A 12937-nucleotide genomic window follows, 5' to 3' on the forward strand; every position below is an offset into this window, starting at 1 on the left:
TTAGGCATGAACTTATCTTTGTCTACAGAGCGGGCCACGGAATAATTCTACACTTCTGAACCAAATCTTCACTCTACTAGGGCCACTGGCAGAATATTTTTTGTTTCAGTATGGAATACTAGCATTTACTCTGCTTTTTTACTCTGTTCTGCATACACCAATATCTTTTTTTCGAAACGGAGGCATCGCCCCGGCCTCCATACACCAATATCTGAAACAGTTCTTTCCATTGTCTAAAAATAATACAGAAAAAAGGACATATCATATCTGAAACATTTCAGGTACGATCATGGAAGCCATGAAATCTTGCTTGGAGGGTCAGAAAAATCAACAGTTTCGTAAGCGAGCTTTCAGCACTGCAAAACTAGGCTTGCAACTTCTATGGTGCTAGAATATATCCACAGGTGTTCTTGGAATGTATTCTGGTCGCAACCTCATGAGCGTTCGATTTTTTCTGCAAGAAATTCAGAATAAGAGGTTTGTTGGGAAATGGTATCAGGTAGTATGTTCCTGTATGTTGATCAGAATCTCTGGACCGAAAGCTTACTTCTCGTTGAAGTTTCTTCTCACTCAATGTTCTAGCGCCACGGTATTCGACGGCGTAGGCTGCAGTTTTGCAGAATGGGCAGCTACGTTGCTAGTTAAGGGCCCAAGGCGATTCAGATGCAAAATTCAGCAAGAAAACAGTCAGATTTTAGGCACAATACATGAATGAACCAACGTAAAGATTCTTCAGTATAAACTGTCAGACGTATGGATCGCAGAACAAGTATCAAATTAAGTCTAGTGATTAAAGATGTTCATGAGATACATAATGGTTGCACACCAGCTAGGGAGCAGAGTAGGATACTGGACAGCTCTGGAAGACTTGGACGGCATCAGCTGCAGGAAGCACTCTGCAGGACAATGAAACAGGGCAGGATAGTTGAGGACGTAACGAAGCGAAATACTGGCACTTCTGAATTTCAGTGCTAACCTGATAAAAACTTTGGACAGAAATAACGGGGTCACCTGTGCAGATCCCTTTGTCGCAGCAGTTTTGATCGATTCAAGCTCGGGTAGAACTGCATCGATCGATCGACGGGGGGCAGAAAATCATGAGAACAACAGAGCGGAGTAGACCAACTCTCAGAAGCAGCGAGTGGAAGAATGAATGATAAAAGCGTACGTACGTGGAAGCAGATGGGGCATTCCACGGCGCGGGCGTCCTCGTCGGAGGCATCGAAGCACGGAGCGAGGTCACCGGAGCGGATGAGCCGCCGGAGCCGGTCAGAGTCCAGGTCGGAGAGTTGTCGGACCAGGCGGCGCGGCTGCGTCAGACGCTCCTCCACCGCCGGACCGCGCAGCGCAGCGTTACCCATTGTGGTTGCGATCCTGGCGAGTGGGAGTCTGGGAGGAGTAGCAGGCTTGCTCATACGGCCGGAACCAGGTTTATAGTCCCGCCGCAGCCGCATCGCCGCGACCTGCCTGCGGGTGTGGAAGGAGGAGAGAGCAGGAGAGCTGGCGGTGGCCGCCGGTGGGTGGGTGGCTGCTTTTTGATCGGCGGAGGGAAAGAAGAAGTGGAGGGAAGGAAGAAAGGAATCAAATTTTTGGACGGCTGTGATGCGCTCATCGTGGCGTCGCTTTCCGCAGAAGCAGATTGATTTGCTGAAGACGAACACCATACCGAGAATTTTTCTATATGAAAAACTGAAAAAAAAAAGATGGAGAAATGAAAAGAAAAGAAAAATCTAAACAAGGACGAGAACACAAGGAACACAAACACAACAACACGAACTGAATATACAGCAACCATGTTTGCTCGCATGATCAATAACACATCTCTGAATTTCCCATGGCAACGGCAACACATGGTCAAATGCCTCCCAACTGCTCGGTGTCTCTAAAGGTTAAGACCGCCATCACAAACCGGCCATCAGCTCATCAAGCATCTAGCTTGCTCAGATTTACCTTGAAAGTATTTGCTTTCACCAAAAAACTACACAGCAATCTCAGAAATGAAGATAAGTAGACCGAGCTGTTCAGGGTGAAAAACTGTCTTTCCTATATCAACAGTGGGCATGCATATGAATAGCACATTATCAGATGCATTAATCCTTCACTGAGACCAACAAAAATGATCAGAAGAAATAGAAAAAGGAAAACACCAACGAAGAAATGATCGAGAATGTAAGAGCACGTATGAACAACGAAAATAGAACAGAAAAAGATGTCCTTCCGTCGCCGGGACTTGAACCCGGGTCTCTCGGGTGAGAGCCGAGTATCCTAACCACCTAGACTACGACGGAATGGTGAAATTTCATATATTAGACCTGATTTGTTAGCGCATACCCCACAAATTAGCAAGGTCAAACTATATTCTTAACATCACAAAACAGCACAAACTATAGTACAACGCACACAACATTCGCAAGTACATGAAACTATATTCTTGGCGTAAGCTGACAAATGGCTAGAAACCAACCACAAATCGGGAGAAAACGACATTTACTCTATTTGACCCATTACAAATTTAAATTCAGCCGTGACAATTCAAACAAAACAGATGGTAAGACTACAAGCCAACTTGTATGTTGTGCTTTTTCTTGGAAAAAGATGGAGAAATCTGCCTGCCTTCCTACCTTCAACAGACAAACCATACACGTGATACACAACTGATCAAAAATTCAAATACCACCACAAACTAGCCAACAGCTCATTACAGATCATGTTTATCTTGCAAAGGCTTTTGCTTTCAAGCAGCACTGCAGAAAAAGATATCTCAAACTGTTTGTGACTAACACTACATCCTGCGGTCTTACACTACTGAAGAAATGAATGTTATTACGGTTCATAACGACACATACTGTATCTTGAGAAAAGTTCAAATTACAACCCTGAACTTGTCACTCGGTTTAAGTTATAACCGTGAACTACACAATTAAACATCCGGTTTAAGCTTGAACCCTCCTTCCGGTTTTGACCCAATTGATTTTGACCGTGTTGACTGCCGACTGGACCGCGCAACATCAGCTTTTAACTCCCGCAACAAGAAAATAACGATAAGACAATTATAGAACATGCACATTGCTTCTCGTGAAAGGGAAAAACCCCCTCTTCCATCATCGGTTCTCTTCACCAGAGTTGGCGGTCCATCCACCCCTCGGCAGCCAACAAGGCTCACCATGCCGCAAGCTCCCCTTCCACCTAAACCCACTGCTCACTTTCCCCACCGATCACCCGCTCTGCGACCACCTCCTGCTCACGACTGCTTCAACGTTGCTCGCCTTCTTGGGGAAGTGGCACCGCTACTTGCGCGGCTGGTCGGTGCGCCTTGCCCCCTCTCCAGGTCCATGTTCTCCTACCTACAACACCCTCTCCACTTTGCAACCATGACCAGGTGTCGGCACCTTGATCCTTCATGCTCCTTCGCCGACATCCGCCGTGCTGGGAGCCGTGGCGTATGATGTGAGGTGGCCACGACGTTCATGCTTACTCTCCCGCTAGTGGAGCTTGGTTTGGTGGTGAGGATATTCGAGGCGGCTCCGATGGTTGATCTCAGAGACACAAGGACTTGCGGGAGTCGAGAGGAGTAGAGATAATCGATGGCAGAGACATGGCTTCTCCCAGCACGAGCTACTATGCTATGGGACGGATGGGCCCGACCTCCGCGCATATTTGGCCAATCACACGGACAAGCTCCGGGAACCCACCAACCCAGCCACTCAATGACGTTAGTACAGTGGGATAATTTGTGGGCCTCCCTCCCGACGGTGCTTGGATACGGTTTCCCGGTGTATTGCTTTTTCAGGGGTTTTCTCTGTTGGCTCAGCATACATGGTATGTGTCATAGGCCGATATTGCTTGGGCATTACCGCTATGGAAAGTGCCCTTGCCCTTGAAGAACATTTTTTTGGCAATTGTTGAGGGATCAACTCCCATGCGGGATGGAGGTGATCAAGAGACACGACATGAGGAATGGCATGTGCCCTGTGTGTCGGGTCCGAGACACGGGGACCCATATCCCCTTCTCTTGCATGGTAGCTAGGTTTCTTTGGAGATTTGTGAGTGATGGTCTAGGGCCTGATTTGGAGGCCCTGGACCTGGTTGGGTTCATTCAAACCAGAGCCAACCAAACCGTTAGGCCAAGACGCCTCTTATGATTTGTGTTTGTTGCGTTAGTTTGGACTTTATGGACGACCCATAATAAGATGGTGAGTCGGAGGTTTTTTCTTCGACATGTCTTTCACTCTATCTTCAACTTCCTAGCAATTTTGTAGCATTGGCACCTACTGTCTAGGCAGCGCGACAGAGAGAGGTTGTGACTGATGATGGACGCACTACATGATGCGGCTCATTGCCTTGCCTGGGAGCAAGCCTCCTGAGTCTGCGATCGACCAACTGATGTTCTTTCTTCTCTATTTCTTTTATGCTTTTCTTGGGCGTGTTTGCGTAGATGCCCAACCATGATTCTCTTTTGCGTTAAACTTGTAACTTTTGTATGAACGTGGTGTTGGCTTTATTTATAAAACGTGATGAAAGACTATTTCAAGAGACGTCCTATTGGTCGTTTTAGTGTTAGTAGGGTGACATTTTAGGCTCTGTTTGAAAGCAATGTTTTTTCTAAACCTCAGTATTCCGATATTACTATTTTTTATACCGATGACAATGAATACTATAGCTTATGAAAACAACAATATTTTTAAGTATTGTGGAAACAATGTCATTATTGGCAATCAAAACATACAACGTTGTAATAGGCCACCACTAAGACAAAGCCTTTGTTGCGTCTCTCGGTTGGGAAACATTTTCCGCAAGCGCGCCGGCCGAACGTTCGGCCGGATGCATGCGATCCGTGCGATCTCCTCTCATCCTGGCAGCTCGCGCGTGGTGGGGCACATGGCCGAGGGGGCCACCATCTGCGCGCCCCTGCGCTGATGCCGCCGACATCGTCGGTCCCTGCCCCCGTCGGACGCCCGCATCGCCAGTTCTTGCCCCCGTCGGACACCCGCATCGCCGGATCCAGCCTCCGACCTCGTCCTCGTCGCCTGCCCCCATGGCCGGGGCGCGCGTATGCAAGTGTTGCAAACATCACCCAAAATTGCTTCAACGGCTTTCTGAAAAAGCTTCAAACTCAGATGAAAAAGCTGCAACCAGACATATAAAAAGCTGCAAGCAGTAATTGCCATGACGGAATGCTACAACCATTGACATAAAATGCTACAACCGTAGATGAAAAAAGCTGCAACTAGACTTATAAAAAGCTGCAAGCAGTCATTGCCATGGCGAAATGCTACAACCGTTGACATAAAATACTACAACCGTTGATGAAAAATGCTACAACCATGGACGAGGATGGCCGACAAGGTGCTCGTGTTTCTTGGCTCTGCAAGGGCGGCGACCGGCGGTGAGGACGTCCGACGATAGGGACGATGGAAGAAGGACCCCTCGACCACCGGGGGGCAGAGGGAGAGGGGAGGGGTGGGGAGCGTCGCTGTGTGTTGGACGAGGATGGCCGGCGAGGCGCTCGCGTTCATGGCTCGAGGTTGAGGACGAGATAGGAGATCTGACGGTCAAGGGACCCCAATCTGACGGCTACAATGCGACCGGCGCGCCGGCGCCCAATACTGCCCTTCTCAGTTTTTAAAAAAGAGGCCCCATCTTCTTTTTTTAATACTGCAAAATACTACATTTTTGTGATATTGAAGTTTATAACACTACAATTTTAATTAAAGTCAAACCCCTCAAAGTATTTTAAGAAACTGTAAAAATACTTTGCAACCAAACACAACCTTAGTGTTTTTTTTTCTTCCATATGTGACATTTTAGATTTAATACAACCAAATACATGGTTCTTTTCAGGCTTAGTAGTTAGCATACACGTGCAACGCACAACTAACCGAATAATTTATAAATTACTTTTAATATTAAAATTTTAGTATATATGTATAGCTGCAGAAATATTGAAACACACACAATATACTAAATCGAGCTGCAAAAAAAAATTGTGTCGCGAAACTTATCCGCTGATTTCTTAAGCAGCACAAGAACCTCCTTCCAGTTGTTCACACATGAATGAATCTTCCTTTCAATTCTTACTTGTATACTAAATCGATCATGAGGGAGACAGTGGAATAGAAAAGACAAGAAAAGGAGAAGATCGACCGACGCCCAACCAAAAACAGGAATCTCACAAAGAATGACGCACAGGCCGTAATGATTGAAGAGGCATCAATCGCCAGCGGCGCAATTTGCTGTGCCTTACGGCTCACGCTCGCAGCTAGCCAAATGCTCTTCCCACTAATAGCGTCTCTTAACAAAAGCTCTTCTAATCTAAACAAAAAATACCCTGCAAAGAAAAAAAACCTAAACAAAAAATGTTCTTTTCAAAAAAGAGCAGCCTGTCATCTCATTCTCATCTGCAAGAGATATAAAACTGGCGAACAAGCTAAAAAAATAAGCAAATTACACGCATTTCTTACAGTCAAGGTCTGCGCCGCAGTTCCGGTGGCGGCGTGGAGTTCATGATGGCTGCGCCACCGCCGGCGAAGAGGCCCCCTTTTTCAAAATGCAGATTTTGATGTTCCACACACCATCTATTGTATAAATTTCATGCAAATCGGTATCAAGCTTGTCGTATGATCCTGTTATTTTCATACAAATATGTTTAGATTTTGTCATGGCCCTACTAACTAAATGGAGCCGCAATTTAGCCTTTTGACCAAGCAGTGTCGTAGGTTATTGTTCCAGTCTCACAATAGGGCATCAAATACAGAATATGCACTGATAAGCGAATTGTTTGAAGCATGTACCTGGACGAATGATTATCTCAAGCAAGATGGAAATCTTGGCCTGGAACATGTACATCAATTCGCTACAACAATGTATCCTCACAATTAACCTGAAAAAAACATGTAGAGTTGCCCTTATTAACAAGCATGGATTTAAAAAGACATCAGAAAAATCAAAGCACCATTTCTCTAAAGAACAAATTTGAACTTCTCCTTTTACATCGTATCTGGATCGCTCAAAAGTACATAAAGAAAATCAAAGCATGAATTTGGACAAGAAAATCAAAGAAACAAAAATGAGCTAGTGTACTTGTGGATTCGTTGGGAACAGAAAATCGCTGGCGAAGACGCACAACTCTGGCTGAATCCCGGCACCGTGAGAAATGCATGTACTCTCAGGCACAAAGTAAACTTAAGTTGTTCTTAATCACTGCACAGTTATTTTGAAACCATATCACTGCCTCATCAAATTAGTAGGCGCACCTGAACATCAAAACTGAATATGGTTCGTTGTAGTTTCTCTAGGCTGTTACACTACCCATGTGTTCAACAACCCGATGCATGCTCGAGCTATTTCAGGCTCTAGATCATCACGAACCAAGAAAAAACATGCCGTGTACATCCATTAATTGGTTCAAACAGAAAAGAACCAACACCACATGAAAATCAGCAGAAGCTCACTGTGGCAATCCCCACAGAAATAATTCAACCCACAAGATATTAAATTGTAGCAATTTACCCACAAAGACCAACCTAGCAGGTTCATTCGAAACTAACAAGTTAATTACATGGGGACTGAACAAATGACGGCCTATGCATATCCAGGTCAGGTTACATTTGATATATCCATTTGCAATGCTGGATAACCATGGCATGATTACGAGAGCGTCGATGGACACGGAGAGCTGAGAGCAGTTGGAGGCAAAGAGAATACCTTTCGTTACAGGGCTGGCTGGGTCGTTCTTGGTGTTGTTGAAGAGAAGAAGAGTGGTCCATGTTCTCCTCCTCGGCGGAGTTCTGCGACCAAGCCAAATACCTAACCCATCCATGAGAGAAGAGATGCGTGCACCTGCCAAGGAAAGGAAATTCCATGCATCATGTCAGGGAGGGGAGGGAAGGGAAGGGGAGTGAAGAGGAGGAAATCGAGAGAGGGGGGATTGACCTTGACGAGCGAGGAGCACTTGAGCGGCGTCTCGGGCAGAGGACGGGAAGCTCCAGGCCATGGAGTCGGGGGGCCTCGACGACATCGCGAATCCGCTGGATCTGGTCGTCGTCTCATCATGCATTGATTGGGGATGGAGCAGGCGACACTGCACTCCATGGCGCGCCGTCGAGGCCCATGGCGACCTTCGAGGTCCCGGGACCAGAGTCGCACGCGTGGGCACGGAAGCGACCATCACGTCCAACGAAGAGTAAGCAGGGAAGTGCGGCAGGCTCGCCAGAGTGGGGGATCGGACAGCGTCGACGATGGCGGGGACAGCGGGGCGCGCTGGCGCGTGGCGGCGCTGACGGGTGCGAGCGGCGGAACTGGCGGGGATGGGCCGATCCGACGGTGCGGGGGAGAGCGCCGAGCGGCGGCTGCGCGAGGCAGGGGTAGGGCCGAGCGGGCGAGCGAGCGATGCGGGCGGAGGCGAGCGGCGACGGGCCGGGCGGGAGGTGCGGACGGGTGCGAGCGGCGGGGGCAACGGCGGTTGCGCGAGGCGGGGGCGGACTGAGCAGCCGAATTCGCAACATTTGTTTGCTGTAGGAGGAGGTGGAGCACGGTCAGCCTTTGTTAATTTGGTATCTGCACACCGTCGGGCTGAATGGATGATGGAAGGCCGTTAGATTGTAATTTGTTGACTAATTGTGTGATGATAATTGGTGTTTGTTTTTGTGGGGATAATAGTTCTGTGTATTTAAAGAAGTTCTCGTTTGATCTTTTATTAGTATTATAGATGCAAGGTTTATGGTGAAAAATAACTCGTTTGAGAGAAGCCAGCGAAGGGCAGCTTCCCGAGGGTAGCCCTTTAAAAAATGAAGCGGTATTTTTGCTTGCCCTTTTTGTCACATGTATTTACAACAATATTGCCATCGCTCATGCTAGAGAACAAGCCATCCATGGGCCATGCAAACAATGCACGTACATAACAATCAACGAACCTGACAACGTTGGCTCCGTGCTGCACGTAGGGTTTCCACCGCAACCGTTCCGCCTTCCGCCGCCATCGTCCTTGCCTTCCTCCGTCAATCACCGCCAGCCGCCGCCGCCGCCGCCGATCACCGCAAATGAAGAATCCTTCTTGGCATCAGATGTTACAAAGTTGGTACGCAAACAATGATAATTATTGCATGCATGTGTCTTCATAACTATATCCGCGAGAGCAAATTGGGTGATGAGCATTTGGACAAGGTTGAGAATGGATCCTGTGTTCACGAGGAAAGCGTTTCTCATCACATTCACCCTAGGATGAGGGTAATATGGGTACCATACCTGATGCTATAGCCACGAGTGTCTTCCCTTGATGAATAGCTTTGTGGTGTATGTTTTTCTTGAAAGAACCCTGAGATAACATCAACATATTTATTTTGTTCGACTTGATAGGAATTTGTATTACTCGTATGTGAGACCATGATGGTTGAACGATGTTCGTATGTGTGACAATAATCGATTTTATGTTTGTATGTGCGACATAACAACAACTATTATTTAACTCGATATTATTTAGTGAGAACAAAATTACAGTTTAGGGGCATCACAGACTTTTCATTGGTATATCTAAAAATAAGCTAAACAAACAGAAACAGAAAATAACTAGGTAACTTATTCACAGGAGGCTTATTTTCACTGCGGCTTCTCGTGGGCTTAATTTCACTGCAGCTTATGCATAAGTCATAAAAAATGCTAGACCTACAAAACATGTTACGAAACTGCTACGGAACCTTCCTTTAAAACCTCTCGCCCCCTATTTCAACAGGGTCGGTCCCCGTTGCTCTCTTATCTCCAATAAAAAAATCCAACTGGCTAATTCTTCGTAAACTTATGTAGTTTCCCGTGGGTGTAGCATTGCTCCACAAGCCACAGCTCAAAAGAACTGGTCCTAATTTTTTGCTTCGTCAAAACTTTGCATATAAATATGTCAACATTATTTCAAATTGATTTCTTATTACGGGGATTTGGTGGCTTGTGCATAAGCTGGAAAACGAGGCTAGTAAAAAGGAAGGGATAATTAAATATATGCTCCTAGTTGTGTCTCATTCGGCTGTTTTATCCCTAATTTTCAAAAGTCATCAGTTTTATCCAAGTCACTTCGCTCCTCTTATGCTTTTGCCCTTTGACCGTTTGACCATCAGTTTGAAAACTTCATAATTAATTCATACTAAATCATAAAAATGTAAAGAAGATACCAAAATGTTCGGAAAAACATCACCTATATGTCAATGTCATTTGCATTCATGGCGAAGCTGTTGTAAAGTGCCAATCCGAATTTTAGCTCTTATGATATCATCATGAATTAGTGGCAAAGAATGAAAAATGTGTTAGCTGCTTGCCAAGTTTCATTAGCACTAGTAGAAATAAGGGCTTTCGTCCCAACTCGAAAAACACATTAGTCCCGGTTCCATTATGAACCGGAACTACTGTTAGCATTAGTTCTGGTTCGAGCGGCAAAGGCGTCGTTCGGGCATTAGTCTCGGTTCAAATGAGACCTTTAGTCTCGGTTCGTGTCTCGAACCGGGACTAAAGGGTTTGGAGGCTTTAGTCCCGGTTCGTGTCTTGAACCGGGACTAAAGGGAGACCTTTAGTCCCAGTTCGTGACACGAACCAGGACTAAAGGGGTTCAGATTTTTTTTTCTGTTTTTAAATTTCTGTTTTAAATTGCTTATATCTTTTAGGATATTTGATGTTTTTGATTGATTATTTTTGCATTAGATTCAAAATTTTGTCTAGTTTCTGTTTGTGCCATTAGTTTTCAAATTTGAATGGTTTAAATTTAAATTTCTTCAAATTTGCTTCAAACCCAGTTTTTGAATAACTTGCGTTTACAAATAGTTTTTAATTTAATTCTTTTTGCTCCCACTCATGTGTTAGATTGTTGTCACACTAAGATTTATTTGGTTATTTTTAGAATAATTTAAATTAGAATTTTAATTAAAACAATATTGTTTTGCTTATATAGTTGTTTTAGTCATTTAATTGTTGTTTTTTATTATTTTTAGTTAGTTCTTTCTGTAGATTTTAACATGTTGTAGTATAGTGCATATTGAATGCATAAAAAGTCTAGAGTTGAAATAATTTTAAAAAAATACCTTTGTAGCAGATGGGTTTTCGTCTGAAACATTGATACTTCGAAGGAGATGATCCAATTTGTACAGAAGGCATCTAGTTTTTGTCGTAACCCACTCAACTTTGCAGCACATGGCATGTGGGTGAAATGATTATACCATAACAAGTTTCAACCTTTTCAGAGTTCATTTGTAGCGTTTTTCAATTTCAGGGTCATGTAGCTCAAAAAAATCATTAAATGCATGGAAAATAGAAAATGAGGTGAGAAAGGGTTCAAAATTTATGAGGTGGCTTTGAATGATGCATATTGAACACACAAAAAGTATGGAGTTCAAATAAGTTCAAAAAACGAAATCCCTTTGTAAGAGATGAGTTCTCGTTCGAAACCCTGATACTTCAAAAGAGATTGTCCATTTTGTCCACGAAGTGCATCTAGTTTTTGTTGTAACTTTCTCAACTTTTTAGCTCATGCCATGTTGGTGAAATGATGCTACCATGCCAACTTTGAATCTTTTTAGAGTTCATTTGTAGTGCTTTTCAATTCAGGGTCAATTAGCTCAAAAAAATAAGTAAATGCATGAAAAATACCAAATGAAGTCTGAAAATGTTGAAAATTTATGATGTGCCTTTGAATGGGCATTTTGAACACACAAAAAGTATGGAGTTCAAATAAGTTCAAAAAAATGAAATTCCTTTGCAAGAGATGAGTTTTCGTTCGAAACCCTAATATTTCGAAGGAGATGGTCCAGTTTATCCACGAACTGTATCCAGTTTTAGCCGTAACCCTCTCAACTTTTTAGCACAAACTATGTGGGGAAATGTAAATTGGGACTCAATTTCACCAGGGCTTGCCCGGTGAAGTTTTCTCAGGTGCTCAAAATTCCAAATGGAAAAAAAGTTATTTCAAAAGTATTTTTTCAAAAAAGTAAGAAAAAAATAATTTTATTTAAAAATATTAGGTTGTTTTCATTGAAATTCACTATTATTGTTACTTATTAGGTTTATTTTAATAATTTTTTGTAATTCAAAAAATTAAATCATGTGACATGACATCAAGACCGAGGTTGTTTAGGGTTGATAGCTTACTATTGTCAGGAAAACAACAAGTGTAGACTTGGCAACTAGGGGCGATAGAACCAGAAAGTTAAGCGTGCTCGGGCTGAAACAGTGAGATGATGGGTGACTGGCCGGAAAGTTAGATGATTTGGAATGAGTGATCCACGCTAAAGCAGTGAGGATGAGTTATTAGAGATTAAATTTTTAAATAATTCAAAGATTTGAAAATTGGAATAAAACATAAAAACAAATCAAAAAATATTAAAAATAAAATTTGATTTTTTTTAAAAAAATCTACCTTTTCGGGTCAAAACAAACAAAATAAACATATGGATCCTTTAGTCCCGGTTCGTAACTAGACCGGGACTAAAGGTCCTCCCTCCCCCTCGCTCCCAGCCCCGCCACGTGGAGGGCCATTAGCCCCGGTCCGGGGCCGAACCGGGGCTAGCATTAGTCCCAGTTCCTGAACCGGGACTAATAGCCCAAACAAACCGGGGCTAAAGGCCTTTTTTTACTAGTGTAGGGAACGATATTCGTGGAAGTTATGGCAAAAAAAGCAAGCACTTAAAACATTTGTCATTCTTTGTCACCAAATATTTTTAAGATTTTTTTAGATTTTTTATATATTTATTATTCATGGTGGTATCATAAGAGCTAAAATTTGGATGACACTTTCCAACATTTTTGTCATGAATGCAAATGACACTGACATATAGGTGATGTTTTTCCGAACATTTTGATATCTTATTTGAATTTTTCTAATTTAGTATGAACTAGTTATAAAGTTTTCAAACTGACGATCAAACGGTCAAAGGCACAAGCATAAAAAGAGTAAAGTGACTTGGAC

The 12937-nt window shown here is 43.7% G+C and overlaps 1 non-coding gene and 1 pseudogene across 1 annotated transcript; both read right to left on the reverse strand.

Annotated features, from left to right (window-relative positions):
• Positions 1-147: 147 nt before the first annotated feature.
• LOC123411887 lies at positions 148-1511 on the reverse strand (annotated as a pseudogene).
• A 704-nt stretch (positions 1512-2215) lies between these two features.
• Positions 2216-2288, reverse strand: TRNAE-CUC. Its single transcript has one exon. It is a non-coding gene; the product is annotated as a tRNA-Glu (tRNA).
• Positions 2289-12937: the final 10649 nt, after the last annotated feature.

This window comes from Hordeum vulgare, chromosome 7H, assembly GCF_904849725.1.
Source record: "Hordeum vulgare subsp. vulgare chromosome 7H, MorexV3_pseudomolecules_assembly, whole genome shotgun sequence".
Taxonomy (NCBI): Eukaryota; Viridiplantae; Streptophyta; class Magnoliopsida; order Poales; family Poaceae; genus Hordeum; species Hordeum vulgare.